This window comes from Betta splendens, chromosome 11 (assembly GCF_900634795.4).
Source record: "Betta splendens chromosome 11, fBetSpl5.4, whole genome shotgun sequence".
NCBI classification, from domain to species: Eukaryota; Metazoa; Chordata; class Actinopteri; order Anabantiformes; family Osphronemidae; genus Betta; species Betta splendens.
In genome coordinates, this window is record NC_040891.2 from 15,195,290 (window position 1) to 15,210,710 (window position 15,421).

General features: G+C 52.3%; 1 protein-coding gene across 7 annotated transcripts in view; it reads left to right on the forward strand.

The window, feature by feature from the left end:
- grin2da (glutamate receptor, ionotropic, N-methyl D-aspartate 2D, a) overlaps positions 1-15,421 on the forward strand; it is an 85,897-nt gene that overhangs the window by 16,471 nt on the left and 54,005 nt on the right. The window lies entirely within an intron of this gene.

Consider the following 15,421-nt stretch of genomic DNA (forward strand, 5'->3'; position numbering starts at 1 on the left):
GTGGAAACTGCAAGGTGCATGAGGACAGTCACTGGGGGAAGTCACAGAAGAATTCGCGAAGTCGCTGAGGCTGAGTCGCTGTTTGGTTTTTGATGATCAAGGTTTCAAAGCAGCAGTTGAGGTCAAAGGCAGAAGTTCGAAGGCTGTGCAGAAAAGCAAACCTGCTCAGAGCCGAAAGCACCAAACCAAAGCTGCACAAATTAGAAGCTGCGGAAGATGAAGAGTGGGCGCTAATGAGGAGCTGAGTGTCCGGCGCTGCTAAAAGCCTCTTTGATGCTGGTTTTATGGAACTCTGGCACTTGGCAGGTTGTAAGTGGTGGTTCGCTGGACGGCTCCTGGTTCCGTCTTTGTTCCTGGCACTTTGTCCTGACGGTTTTAGGAGCTGCTTCTCCTCCGCTCGTCCACTAAATGCTGTGACGGATGTTTTCAGAGCTGGTTTGGGTCTGAACAGGTGGAGCTGGTGAAGCAGCCGTCCTCACAGACCACAGGTGTCTGAGGGCAGATGGTGTCTGTGCTCAGCAGCTTCCACAGGAGGAAACAACGAATGTCAGCAGTGACTGGAATAATAAGAGCCGTGGATCACGTGGGGCTTCTTCCATGTTCTAGGCTCCAACTCAGCAGATGACAAGTGGAACTAAACGGCTTTGCTTTCATAATGGCTCCAGGGACAAAGCATCTCGCGCCGCGCGTCCCGCTCGCGCCGTGTTTTACAGTAACGAATCTGTGTTTGACTCCAAAGCAGCTGCACTAAGTCCTGATTGGAGCCTCGGCTGCATGTTGATGCCTTCGCCGCGGGGAAATGGAGGAAATTCTGCAGGTTTTTAAAGTGTAAAGTAGGTGTTTCCATGATTTATCAGCTCTCAGAGCCTCTGTCTGTGCTGCAGTATCAGTAGCTTGGCTACGAGGCAGGAGCGGCTCACGCTGAACCGCGCCTCCACATTAACAGCAGCCTGACGACTGGGCTGCAGCGTCTAATGAGAGCCAGTCATTCTGCACAAGTAGCTGCAAGCGCCTGCAGCCTCTCGACGCTTGTGCTGCTAAAAAGATGATTTAATGAATGTGGGAACTGACACGTCGACTGTACGTAGCGTGTACTCGTGTCCGTCATGGGAGAACGCTTGGGCTGCAAATAATGAGAGTTTGTAGCCTCTGGATTTGCTGTGGTCATAAATCAAGTGAGTTGCATGTAAATGGGAAACAAAGATTGCTTTTAGTGCTCTGCTGGTCTGGATGTTTGCTCCTGACAGTTTTTAATTTCAGCTACGCACCGTTTGCACAAACATGACTCAGAATAAATGTAGGTTTACAACAGAAGTCGGTGCAGATGGATCCTTTAGGGCTGAATGTGAATGAGCTGGTGTTTGGCAGGTGGAGCTGATGGAGCTCACAACACAATCAATGTCTTAGTGACTGAAGTGACTCAACCCATGAGCTCAGATTAGGGAAGCAATGAGATGTAATGATTGTGATGCTGGTAATTCAGGAATTGATGCTGACATTCAAACAACCTTTTAATGAGAGAAGCCGTTGCCATAAAAGCTAAAACGTCGATGAATCCACAGCCGAAGCGGCGAAATGATGAGGGTTCAGTTACAACTTAAGCTGCTTGTGTCCTGCGCAGGTTTAGATGCTATCGCTCCATCAGTGCTGTCGCTTGTTTTCAGTGGAGGCGGGAGCTTCATGATTAGGTGTCGTCTTCGGGGTCTAACAATAATCCACAGAGCGACGCTAGACTCTGTGTCTGAACATGAGCCTGTGTTCTGGGTCGGTGACGTCCAACGACACGGTCCAATTTGAGCTGGACTCGTGTTGTTTGCTCGAAACAAGTCAAAGCAGCGTGAAACTCAATCACGTCTCGTCCTGTGCCTTGAAGGCGTCGTCTGTTTTCCCTTCGGTCTGTGAAATCACATTCTGTGCTACAGCGGCCATTTAGCGCCACATTACAATGAAGGGCAGAGGCCTGAAGGATGGAGCGGCAGCAGAAGTCAACAGCGTCAGCTTCCTGTGAACACGTCCTCTGTCCTCCGCTGGTTAAACCTGGTCTCTGTCGACCTTTTAGGATACACGATGTGTCCACAAGTCTGTGATGAGTCAGAGACGTCATTATGTGTCTTATTGAAACCAGAGGAAGACTCTTAACACCGTGAAATTTCCATTCACAGTGGAGACGCGGGACCGTGAATGTCTGTGAGAAGCAGTTTGCTGTGACGAAATTGAATTCCATCTGTGTGTGTGTGTGTGTGTGTGTGTGTGTGTGTGAGGCCCAGTGGCTGGATGCTGCAGTCGCTGTGTGACCTTCCATGTGTGATATTATGGGATGGGTGGGGCTGTCTTATCTCGCTACATTATTAAGGGGGAGGGGACGGAGGCGGCTGCTGGCGTCGCAGGGTCAAGGAACTGGATGATGGATCGCGGGATGTTTTCCTCTCCACCTGCCCACGCACAAACACCCATGGCTGTTCTGTCTGCAGACTCACGACTCCGCTCTCACAAACATGCAGTGAGGTCGCGTGTGCTTCTATTACTGTAGGTAAAAACACAGCATCTGAGCGAGTCCAATTAAAACCATGACATCCAGTCGACTCGAACTGATCCGGAAATCCAGAGCCGACCCGCTGAGTCGGAGTGGGGGTGACAGGACCTGAGGGTCCCGACACATCCAGAGACAGAACCGGCTGTGAAGGCAGGGAGTGCGGTCCCGTATCGGGTTCTGTAAGCAGAACCCCAGGAGCCACAGCGCTGAGATCAGACAATCCGTCAGCGGCGGCGTGATCGACAGATCCCGCCCTCACAGGTCTGTCAGTCAACTCTGGAGAAGAGGCCAGTGATCACACAGAACATTGAGACCAGGCCTTTGATAGAGGTGCTGTGGGTCCGTTCCTGGTGTTGGTCCCGAGTCGTGTTTCATGTCGGGCCGTGGACAGTGACAACAGCTCCTGTTGCTCCTTTGGACGAGCGTCCACAGACTTGATCGTGACAGGACTCCGTGGCCCGTGGGCCCGTCGGCGCCGGTGGCAGTCACAGCTCAGTCCCTGCCTTGTGTTGAGCCCGCGGGCTCAGGCAGGAGCTCGGTCCCGGTCGGACACGGGTGAGCACGGGTCTGCGCGTGGGAGGCCTCGCTGCGACCCACTGGGCGGCTGCTGCCACACAGGGAGGACGTCACGGAGAAGCACCGGCACAAACAGGCTCTTGATTCTGCAGATGCAGCTCCAGCTTGTGGAAATCAGTGCAGCCATAGAAACAACGTCTCATTGGAGTCAATATTGAACTGTCACGGACACAAGCCGATTCCTTCTGCCAATAAACAAATGCAGAAGATGATGAAGTGGCTCCCGAGCTTTGAGCTGAGTGGGTCCTGGAGACGCCAGCAGGCGTCCGCGTGTGGACCGGTTTCATCAACGTGTCGATAGAATGGAGCGTTTGGATGAAATGGATCCTGTCACATTTCTTTGAATTAGCGCCTGACGGCTAATGGGGTCCAGGAGTGAGGGAGCTATCGATTTCTGCACCAGAGCTTCTCTTCCTGCCCTCCACTTTTACACACGCACAGAAACACTATCAACTATTGTTTTGTCAATAGCATAAAGACTCTTGCGTCTGTTTCACTGCCGTGTGTCTCCAGCGCATCCAGAAAGCGCCGCCTCAGCGTTCGGTGCAGCGCAGGAGCCGCGGCTGCTAAATGAGCTGTAGTTTCCTGCTGAGGTGTGCGTTTGGGAGCGGCTGCCGGAGGCGTGTCTCTGCGCTAGCAGTGTGTCTGCGTCTTAACTTCAAGTTAGCTTTGTGCGTTTGTGTGGCAGGAAGGTTTGTCTGTGTGTCTGTGCTGCTCACGACCAGGCAGCTGTTAAACGGCGCCGGCGGATCAACTCCGACAGGAAGTTAACGACAGCTAACGACAGGAAACCGCAGCAAAGACTGAAAGACACACACGGTTTGTGTATTCTGCAGGCGATGGGAGCTGTGGTAACGAGCACACAGCGTCCTGGCCCGTGTCTGCTGCAGGATCCTATGAGCCCAAAGGTCCCGATGCTCCGCTCTGCATTCATATGGGAGCGCCGGTCTGGACAAGACCGGGTTTTAGCATCAGCTCGGTCCAGTTACGGGTGTGAATCTGTGCACAAATGCAAAATGTTTATTATTGTGACCTGAATAAATAACATTATTAGTAAAGAAACCTGTACCGAATAACTAAACGAAACGAACTGAACCGTGCTCAGCTACAACTAGTGAAACGCCGCAGTCTGGGATTTGAACCCTCAACTTTCGGCAGCAGAGCCAATGGCAATCACAAAAACCCAGTGTAGCCTGAGAAGTAATTAAGGAGTCCTGATACTGTGGAGAATCAGCAGCTGGTTTCGGCTCTGGAAGGAACAGATGATTAGTGGTTGCAGACTCGCGGGCTCAGTCACAACCTCACACACTGTTATCGGAGCAGTGATCATTAGCATGAACTGTCTTTTTTACCAGCCGTAGTGAATCACATCAACATATTAACAGCAGCTGTGAGTCCAGGGAAACGACACGTTTCTGCACCGCCCGCTTACGCACGGACTGAATCTACACTTAGCATTTTCAGAAATCGATTGTGCAGCACTGTGACAAATGGAATGTGTAATGTTGGCAGTCGTCAGCGCAGAGAGCATGAACCCGAGCGGTGCAGCTGGAACGTACCGGCCACGTATGAAACCCAAGGCGAGTGGACGCGTGTGATGAATGGATCCTTCACACACGCTCGCGTTCTGTGGGCCTCTGTCCCTGTGGTTCTGCTTTGTGTCGTAACGAGGCGTGGGTGGAACGGAGCACGGCTGCTCAGACTCCGCCCCTCCTTCAGTGGGTCACTGTCCTCTGCAGGAGCTGGTGCCACAGTCACGGCCTCCACTCAGATGTCATGGTTTCCGATCGCTGATTGTTCCACGCTTCCCTCGAGTCGCGTTGGATGCTGCTCTTTCACCATCAGACCTGAACTTGGTCCCATCTCCACCTGGGCCGGTTCTTATGACTGAACCTCGCCGTTGACCTCATCTGTACATTTAAGCTTGAGTTTTATTAATTTCCTCTTAGCTGCTACTAGCGTCTATTCTGGCAGATTTTGGTCTCATCGCTGACCGTTTACACGCCGTCACTGTGTTGATGTTTCTTGACTGAAAACCATCTCCCCAAAACCCATACCTAATATTTACTCCTCCCGTGGTGTCGGTGGGAGTGGGCTCCCACTGTCAGATGGCCTTAATAAAGCCGTGGCCTGTCTCCCCTGCCACAATGACTGCAGCTGAAACTCTGGAATCAGCTGCTATTCACTGTCTCATTCAGACAGAATCAACTCAGGTGATTCAATCAGCTTTAATGTGATCTCTGTTCTGCTCAGCCGATGAGCTGTGACATCACAGATTGTCAGTCGGCCTCATCTCTGCAAACGATGATGTCTGTGAATATTGCATCTAGTACAGTGGATGAGAAACATGTTCTCCACAACTGCGATGCATGATGCGCATGTTAATGTTAGTCAATGCACAAACGGCTGCTTCAGCTGCATCACCACTGCCCCCTGGATTGAAGTCCGGTCTATTTCATATCAGTCCTGACAAACAGGTCTGGGATCTGACCAACGGCAAAGCACAAGTTCACAGGGTAAATCTAAATGCCTTAAATCTCATGTGGACATGTGTGAAATGAGCAGCAGCCCATTGATCCCTGGAAGCTGGACTTTATAAATGGGAAGCAAATGATGGACGTTAGGGCGGTTGCAAACAATGACCCATAAGATCAGGAGTAGTACAAGCAAAGCTACGAGAGTGAGGAGTGTGTTAGACCAGAGTGGCCCTGTCCAATATGCAGTCAGTCATTTGGGTCACTGTGTTTGCCAGGTGACGCTCAGGGTTGGCTGAACAACGCACTCGCCTACAAATGCGCTGGAGTACCGGGCAGCACTCAGGCGTTGGCATGGATATACTCTCTAATCTCTGCAGCATGTTCTGAGTGTCCCCTGGCATCTCGTCTTGTTTGGAGCAACTCAGAACTCATTAGCATAGAGATGTCCGGGCGGGATTCTCGACTCCCTTCACCGGCTTCTCAGCACATACCGTCGGTGGAATGTTTCCCTGCGAGCGTCCCTGGGCGGCCGGAGCCATCGCATCTCGTTGGAGAGCTTTACGTGCCTTTCTGACCCGAGAGCCGTGTGGCCTTAAGAATTAGCTGCTGATAGATTCCCTGAGGACGAATGGGTTCCAGGAGAGGCAGCGATACATGAACCGCCACAGAACAGAGGTTGTAGTGGTGAATCTGGGCCTGGAGCGATGCCAAGTAGTGGTAAGAAGCAACGAAGGCGCTGCTGCTTGATCAGACATTTTAAGTGCATGTTAGCTTTGATTGGCAGCTACTTCTTGACAAGCGCATGACATCAGCTGAGCTCTTGGCTCTGTGTGTTTACAGTTCAGCTCCTGTGCAGTCGTCACCCTATTACTGCAGCTCCCCATTCCAGCCCAGCTCCAACGAGCGCTAGACAGGAGCTCAGAACCTGGACGCAGGACTCGCTGCAGGCACAGATCTGTCACAGACACATAACCCACAGCCTCCAGTGCAGAGATTCAGTCCCACACACGCATACGCAAACAGCAGCCTGGGAGCACAAACACGCCCGCTTCCAGCGCCTCATCACGCCAGCAAGTGAGGGGGAGCTCACAGTCAAAGCATGATGGATAACAGTTGACAGTCAGCAGGAGCCCAGGAACCGCTCGGCGGGGGGGTCGGTGCACGGCGCTGCAAAGTGAGATGAATCAGCGTGCGAGGTACAGTAGGGCGGTGAGTCCGGATGGAAGGTCACGGTTCCTGCTTGCTTTTATTGCTGACATTGCTTGAAAGGACACATTAACCCAACTCTTGGAGCGAGGGAGGTTTTCAGGAGGTTTTTTGTACATTTCCAAGAAACCTGCTGCTTTCCACCACGTTTGTTACCTTAAGCTCTTTCTCTCTGATGCCAGCGTGGCTCTAGGTTTCCTGTATGTCGAATGTTTTTTGCCAAAGCTGCTGGTGAAAGAGACAAGTCAAAGCAGAGGAGCTCGGGCGATGCCCAGACTGACCGACAGCACCTCATCACGTGGGACATCTAATGCGGCTGCTTTCTATTCCTTTGTGGTGATGCCAGACATGTTTGGATATTGAGCAGCTGAGCTAGCTAGGTTAGCAGAAAATGCTAACTTCACACCAGCAACAAGTGCCAAAGGCTGCGTCCCCTGAGGCTGGTTACAGGCGAAGTCTGCTGCTCCTGCGTCTGTGTCAACATGAATTCAGACTCTGGAATTGAGCTGAGAACCGATGTAATGTGGTCAGATTAGTCCCTTACACGAGGACCGTGGCAGCAGAACATTGCGTCAGCTGCTCAAGGTTCACGGGAGCAGCTGTAAATGTTAGCAGGTTACAGCTGGTTGACGTTCCTGGACCCAGGAACGCGGCCGCGCCGCTGTGACGTGGAGGATCCTTCAGGTCGTTCCACCATGTGTCACTGCAGGAAAGCGTCTTCTTCTCCTGCGTGGTCAATGACGCTGACAACAGATGTGGCACGTTAGCGCCATCAGCAGCAGGCGTCCATGTCCTGCTTAACTCCGCCTTCTGTGGGGCCTGGTTCATGCAGAAGCGCGTCCTCCTCGTCTGCTTTGAAGGCGATCACCAGGGGGCGTTTGATGTCAAGCGTCAGGGCTCAATGAAGCCATTTGGGCGGCTCATGTTAACCCAGTGTCCTATTAAAAGCCTCCGTGCTGGGATTTCCAGGGTCTTGGCAGGTACATCTATCATGGCTTCAGTGGCCTAAGGGATGGAGCTGTATTGATTAGTCGACCTACTTCCCTTTTTTGGAGCCAACAGAACAACCCAGAAAAGTTTGAGCCGCTGGCGTGAAGGGACTGACATCGTCCTGAACCGGAGCAAGATTTATGATGGCTGACGAGAGCTGGTCAATAAGCATCAGAGTGTGTTCAGGTTCAGGTTTACTCATTAAATACGGAGCCATCGTCTGTACGACGCTTCCCTTTCATCTTCTCGCTACCTGTTTGTCATTAGCATTAATAAGAAGGCTGAACGGGATTAATGATGTCTGTAATCAGCTCTGGCTTTGGTGATTTCAGAATCTAGGTGTGTAAACAACGTGTTTAATGTGACTCTGTACCCACTGTAGTGCTTGTGGAGAGTCTCAGTCAATCCTCTGCTTTTATTTTGGCGGTACAGTCTGAAACGTGGAGCCTGTTGTCGCTCAGGTAGCTTCATGTCAGTCCGTCGTGTTCTTTGTGCTGCAGAAGACAGTGACACTTGTGTCACAGGTATATTTCTTTCCTCCTCTACTATGAAGCTGCAGGTGTAAATGTATTATATTTAGAAGGGTATAGTTATATGTGGGTCCAGTACAGAACAACAACCAGCCTGGCTGAGTCATGGTGTGGATCCAAGGCCTGAAGCCGCTGACGTCCCGCATCCTGCGGTGGAAACCAGCGAAGCGAGCGGCTCCTCATCATTCCTGCTCCTCGTGTGTTTGCTTTATTTAGAGGCAGCGGACGAGGAGCTGCGCTGAACACGAACACACCCGTAAACCTGCAGTTTGAAGGGAGCGGAGCGGGACGTGTCCGGCTCCCGGTCACGGTGGGACGCGTCCTCCTGATACGCGTCCTCTGCGCCGTTATTTACCCTGATTTCAGGACCGCGCGTCCGGCCTCAGACGCACAGTAAAGGTCGCTGGGCTGTTGATGTCGTTCTAATGAAGCGCCTCGCGTTGACGGCTCTGCAGCGTCGAGGCTCAGCCGTGGCGCCTTCGACCAGGACGCGGCCGCTCACGTCCTCACCTCCACCGCGACTGCCGTCGGCTCCGGCTTTAATTTCCACCTGAATAATGCAGGCGGCATCTGCAAACTCAGGCTTCTCGCCGCCGCCGCCGCGCAGCATAAAGACGTACGGCAGGATTTCTCTTTCGCTCTCATTGCCTTAATATCTCTTTTATCATCCCTTCCTGCCTGCCTTTCATTTCCCGTATCTCCCCCTCCTCCCCCGCTGCCCTCCTCTCTGTGTGCTGCACTTACTGTACTTTATTACTCTGCTCCTCTGCACAAACATGTGATGAAAATGCAGCCGTGGCTCTGATTTCCTCCGCCTCCCTCTGGCTCCGCGTTTGTACCCACATTTCTATTATATATCCACCAAAGCTACAGTACATTTTTCTTCATCTGTTGAGGCCAACGCTCTTCATTGGCAAAGTGAGCAGTTTTCATCATCTTAATTCCCTTGTCCCATCTGTTTCCTCACTATTAAGACGCCTCAGACTGAGAAAACAGAAACGGAGGGATGTTCAGATGGAACTAGAGAGAGACAACAAGAAGGGGGAGAAAACGAGATGGTGGAGGTGGGGGGGGGGGATCACAGGAATGATGTCAGTGAGTGATACGTGGGAACCGGGTGACGGTGAGTCGTGTGTGTGAGCAGACGTTGAGTTTGTGGTTCTGTCCGTCCACACGACGCCTCCGTCATCATCAAGTGTGTGGATCCGTCATCAATCAATGAATATTCAGATTTGTCGTCTTTGCAGTGAGATGCAAATTTCTTGAACCGTCATTGATTTGGATTTTCCAGTGCAGTGTGTTTGTGTATACGTTGGCGTGTGTGGGCGACTGTTTAGTAAGAAAAACGCGTGTGTGTCTTGGCCTGAGGGGGGAGAGAGAGGGAGGAGGGAGAGGAGAGGGGGGAGGGTTAATTAAAGCAAGTGATTGGAAAGAGGGAGAGTGTGACTGTTGGCAGACGTGTGTGTGTGTGTGTGTGTGTGTGTGTGTGTGTGTGTGTGTGTGTGTGTGTGTGTGTGTGTGTGTTTATTGTACGTGTGTGTGTGTGTGTGTTTATTGTACGTGCGTGTGTGTGTGTGTTTATTGTGCGTGCGTGCGTGCGTGCGTGCGTGCGTGCGTGCGTGCGTGCGTGCGTGTGTGTGTGTGTGTGTGTGTTTATTGTACGTGCGTGTGTGTGTGTGTGTGTTTATTGTACCTGCGCGTCTTCTGCACACGTGCGTGTGTGTGTGTGTGTGTGTCTGTTTTGTACGTATGTGTGTGTCCTGCACACGTTTCGTGTGTGCGTCTCCTGCTGTTTTCCTCCTCTCGCTGCTGGACCGACCTGCTCTCCGTCGGTTCCTGGCTCATATTTCATGCCTCGCTCCGGTGGACGCACACGCACACGCACACACACGCACACGCTGCAGCTTTAGCTCGTAGCTGAACAGGCGAGCGGCGCGTGTCCGGACCGATGACTGACCTTTGCGTGACTAGCGCCGCTCAGCGTGGAGCCGTTCTCACGCTCTGAGGTGGAAGTGGTCACGTTAACAGTGGCTCGTGCTGCTACGCACACAGAAGCTCAGAAAGCTTCTGTTTATTATCAGCATGTGTTGCATCCATTCATGTGTCCGTGAAAGCTTGTTTCTGGGACCTGGGTTCATTATTGCCTGTCATTATTGTCAGTATTCTATTGTCGGTCAGACTGGATCTTTCTTTACCTGCAGCCAGAACCTGTTAGCAGCGTTTGAGGCAGACGCGGTTCTGAGACTGCAGCAAAGGAACCACAGGACGTTCTGCCGTGCTGTTCCTAATAACATCAACTGTGCCTGTGTGTTCCAGAGCGTGGCAGTGTTACAGTGACCCAGCGTGCACAAAGTGAGCAGTCATTTTATTGTGTGCACCTGCTCTTTCCCACTGTGACATGTCAAAACGCCGCCTCCGTACGAGGCCTGAAGCTGCGGCGGCGGCGTGAAGGACGTCAGCAGCTGATGCCAACGACCAATTCACTAATGCAAGTGGCCGAGTGTCGCAGTGCTCCATCACTGTGTGCTCAGCGAAGCAGCGGAGCCGCACTTACAGGCTAATTCATATCAGATCAATAAAAGAAAGAGGCGTTTTGTTTCGAGTCCAGTAAACAGCAGCAGCTGCTTCCTCACAGTCCGACATGAGGTGAGCGGCTCCTCGTTCAGGTTCAGACGAATCCTCCTCTTCGCTGCAGCGTCGCGTCCTAGCGTGAGGTGACGCCTTCGTGTCCTGTGTTCTGTCCAATGCTGCCTCCTGGAAAGTCGCTTCCAGAGCCCGTTGTTGAAGCGCGCGTCGCTGGAAGCCGACGAGTCACACGGTGTCACTGTCATTGCGTCAGTCCATAAAACCCTCAAAAACGCTGTGGAAGGATTTTGGTTCCACTGTGCATTTCCTCTTTTTCGGGGCCTCAGATTCTTCACACCTGCCAGTGATTGAACCTCGAGGAGGTTCAGCAAAGTCACAGGAACTTGGAGGTTCCCTGGAATTTCTACAAGTGTCTCGCAGTTAATTTGCCTTAAGGACTCGTGGAGTCGGCGGCCGTTAATGGAGACCTCCAGCAGAACCAGGCTGAGGAGCAACGAGCAGCTGATCACCTGGAGGTGATTGTTTGCTGGGAGCCTGATGTTTCTGCTGCATCATATTTGCTTGGAGCTGCGCTCGCTGTGTTCAGCACCGCTGAAGCCTTTAACTCCCTCCGTCTTAATGGTGCACGAACGTGTACACAGTCGCACCGAGACGCATCATTATTTGCAGAGCGTGTGTGCAGTAATGGGACCTTAACCCTCCTCCTCTCCCTCCGCTCGTTGCGGAGCCAGGAGTCATTTGCCGCCGCAGGTCGGCTGTAATAACGGCCTGCGGAGCGGATGCTGCAGCAGCTGATGGCTGCGTGTGGGTGGGATCACATGTTCACTGTGTGTTTGTTTATCCCCAGCTTTGATACGCTCATATCCTGTGTTTCATCTTTGTGCTGCGGAGTGTGTGTCGGACCGTGCAGCACAGATTCATAGACGGGCCTCCATGCTTCCCAATGATGTGGGACTGAGCCATGAATCAGCCCGGCCTGTAATGAATTCTGATGGGCCACAGGAGTGAGAGAGAGAGGAAGAGCAGGCGAATGCTTTAAAATGAGGAAGAGGAGGGAGGAAGAGCAGGCAAATGCTTTAAAATGGGGAAGAGGAGGGAGGAAGAGCAGGCGAATGCTTAAAATGAGGAAGAGGAGGGAGGAAGAGCAGGCGAATGCTTTAAAATGAGGAAGAGGAGGGAGGAAGAGCAGGCGAATGCTTTAAAATGAGGAAGAGGAGGGAGGAAGAGCAGGCGAATGCTTAAAATGAGGAAGAGGAGGGAGGAAGAGCAGGCGAATGCTTTAAAATGAGGGAGAGGAAGAGCAGGGGAATGCTTTAAATGAGGAAGAGGAGAGAGGAAGAGCAGGCGAATGCTTTAAAATGAGGAAGAGGAGGGAGGAAGAGCAGGCGAATGCTTTAGATGAGGAAGAGGAGGGAGGAAGGAAGAAGCCGTGGCGGCATTGATCCAGAGGTCCAGAACCCGCTCAGGTTCTTTAAGCAGAGCAGCGCAGTTCACGCCGCCGTCTTCAAATTGCACTGAACTTTTGCTGTTACCCGAGAAACTGTTGCCGAGTAACCGCTGCTATAAACACGCAGCCGGTGGATCGATGGAGCAGCTACATCTGCGTTTGTGCTGGGCTTAATGAATGACAAGTAGCTTCTCCCCAGCATCACTTTCTCTCCTGCATTTTGTTCCTTTGTGTCGGTGTTAGTTCCCAGAGTGCAACAGGTTTAATGGAGAAGAATTACGCATCTAATTAGTGGCACAGAAATGTAGATTCAAGGCAGGAAAGAATGAGAATCAGCTACGAAGGGCTGTCCTCTGTCACAGGACACGTGCACACACACACACACACGTACAATACACACATACTGTACACACACACACACATACAGTAAACACACATGTAAAATAAACACACACACACACACACACACATACCATAAACACACACACACATACAGGAAACACACACACACACACACACACATACAGTTAACACACATGTAAAATAAACACACACACACACATACAAAAACACACGCACACGCACACGCACACACACACGCACACGCAGTCGCTAGGAACACGCAGGCCTCTCTCTCCAAAGCTACGAGTCACCTGAGATGACGCAGACGGTCCGTAAAGATAACTGCCGTCATCTCGGCTCTCGGGGAGGATGAGCGCGATGATGTCGGCACGACAGCGGCCATAAAATAGCAGGAAAATGACATTAAAGCAGAGAAACGTGCACTAACGCGAACCCCTGGGGCCCAAAAGTGCAGGTAATTAATAGCGGGGGGTGAGAGCAGACTGTGGACGGACCCGTCTGCGGGTTCTTCTCTTTGTCTCCACTGATGACGGCCGGCGCTGTCTTTCATCCAGCAGCCGCAGGGAAACGCAGGCGGAGCTGCTTTAAACGCTCGCACCCGACGTCGGAACCGCAGCGCTGACTGGTCAGTCTCACATCAGCGCTCTGACTGACAGAGAGGAATCCACTGCATCCAGCCCAGACACGGCGCTGGTTCTGGTCCGGATGCGCTGGTTGTCCACTGGGCCAGCGGTGTCGGTCCACTGAGCCCGGATCAGCTGTGTGGAGTGACCTCCTGTGCTCTGTATGTGGAGCTGATTTGCAGATAATGGTGCGTTCACTGGCCGTTGGAAAAATCTGCCTGGTAGCTTCTATGAAGACGAGTTGGAATAAACGTGCTTCCTGTCTGCGCCGACAGAGAAGCAGCTTCAGTCGATAGCGAGCTGATGATCTTCCTCCTCTAAAACGACAAGACTTCAGAACAGCAGGAGCTGAAGTGGGTCAAACATGACAGCGAACACGGACTCGTACTCAGTAAACGCCGCGTCCGTCCTGGCTTCAACCAGCAGCTCCTCCCTCCCCTCCCCCCACGCGTGACCCGCGTCTCGCTCGGACCCGGCGGCCCGTTTGGAGGCTGACACCGCGCCGCTTGGACGGCTGTCTGGTTTCACTGGCGGCGCCCGAGGCCCGTTTACGGCTCCAACAGCTCGACACCAAAGGGATGAGTAACGGCTGAAAAGCGGGTCTGGTTCAGAAGCGAGACGCTCCTGCAGTTTAATGAAGGCTGCAGAACCAGAACCTGCAGCTGCAGTGCCAGAATGACTTCGTGGAGGAGGAGGAGGTCGCTGCATCGCTGCCTCCTCGATGCAGCAGCGCTGACAGCCTTAAAATGGGTCACGACGGCGCTGGAAAATGACATTTCCCTCTTTGCGGTGCATCGTTGAGCTGTTCAGGGACGGAGCACGCGGTGGTGGAGGCTTTTAATTTCCTCATTCAGAGAGATGATGTTTGTGGCATTTACATGATGCAGGACCGGTGTCGCCTCGCTGTGATTGTGCTGTTGAACATTGAGACGCTGCTGTGCTGTTCTTCTTTCTGTGACGACATGGAGGCGTTTGGATCCTCAGTCTGTTCTTCCTTTGCTAAAGCTCTCACTGTTCTCGTCCCCAGACTTCACCAGAGGCTGTAAACACTGATGCTCATCTGTCATGAAGCTGCTGGAGCCTCATAGAACGGTGATGAAGCAGCCTGTACAAGATGTTCCCATTGAGCCCAAAAGCACTGAACACGGAGCCGTCCGCTCTCGTGCTTCTGGTCCTTGTTGCGTTCGACGGTTTGTGGCTTGAATTAGATCTTCACACGGAGGAACCGGACCAGCGCCTGCAGCTCCTCCCCTGTAATAAACCCGAGTGTCTGCAGAGGCCGTGGTGCTCGTTCTCACTGTATCACGTCAGCGCGGCCACAGAAACTGTTCTGAGCGCTGGCGCCACCGCGGAGCTGCAGCCGCGGTGACGGATCGACCCGTTCAGCAGGAGCCGGGTCGTTTGGTTCTGTGCTGCAGTGTGTGCGTTTGCCTTCATATTCCGGCCCAGGCGCCGCATTCACATGCAGCACATGCCGCGTGTCTCTGCTCAGACACTTTGTTCCCGTCTGCTGTTCTGCACAAATGGACCGTGTCCCCTGCAGCCGGACCGCACGCGTCTGCGCCGCTCTTCTGTTCTGGTTGGACGTCAGACGAGAGCGAGGCTCCGTGGACCCGAGCAGTGAATCACACTGACTGAAACCTGCAGCTCAGAGCTCTATTACTGTAGAGTTGACGGTGAATTCACATCGGAACGAAAGCTGCTGTTCTGCAGGAGTTTGTGATTCTCATTTTAGGCTCAGTTTTTCTATAAATGATTCATTGAGTTTAAATTCTCATTTCTACTGAGCTCATTAAAACAAATATTAAGTGATAACTTATGCTGCATTACTGTGTGTGTATAACATTTACTTTATTTCACACGCGTCGCGTCTCGACTTCCACCTTCGGCTCATTTTAGGAGAAACTCATCAGACAGAAACGGTCCAAAAGGAGAATCACAGCTTTGACTTTGGGCTGAAGCCAATGAAACGACGCGCTCAGCGCCGCTGCTAAAAGCTTTGACACATGAAGCTGCACGTTAATGCACGTCAGCTGTTCAGGTCATAACTCTGCTCCAGTCACAGTCCTCACGTTGCGTCACAGACTGGA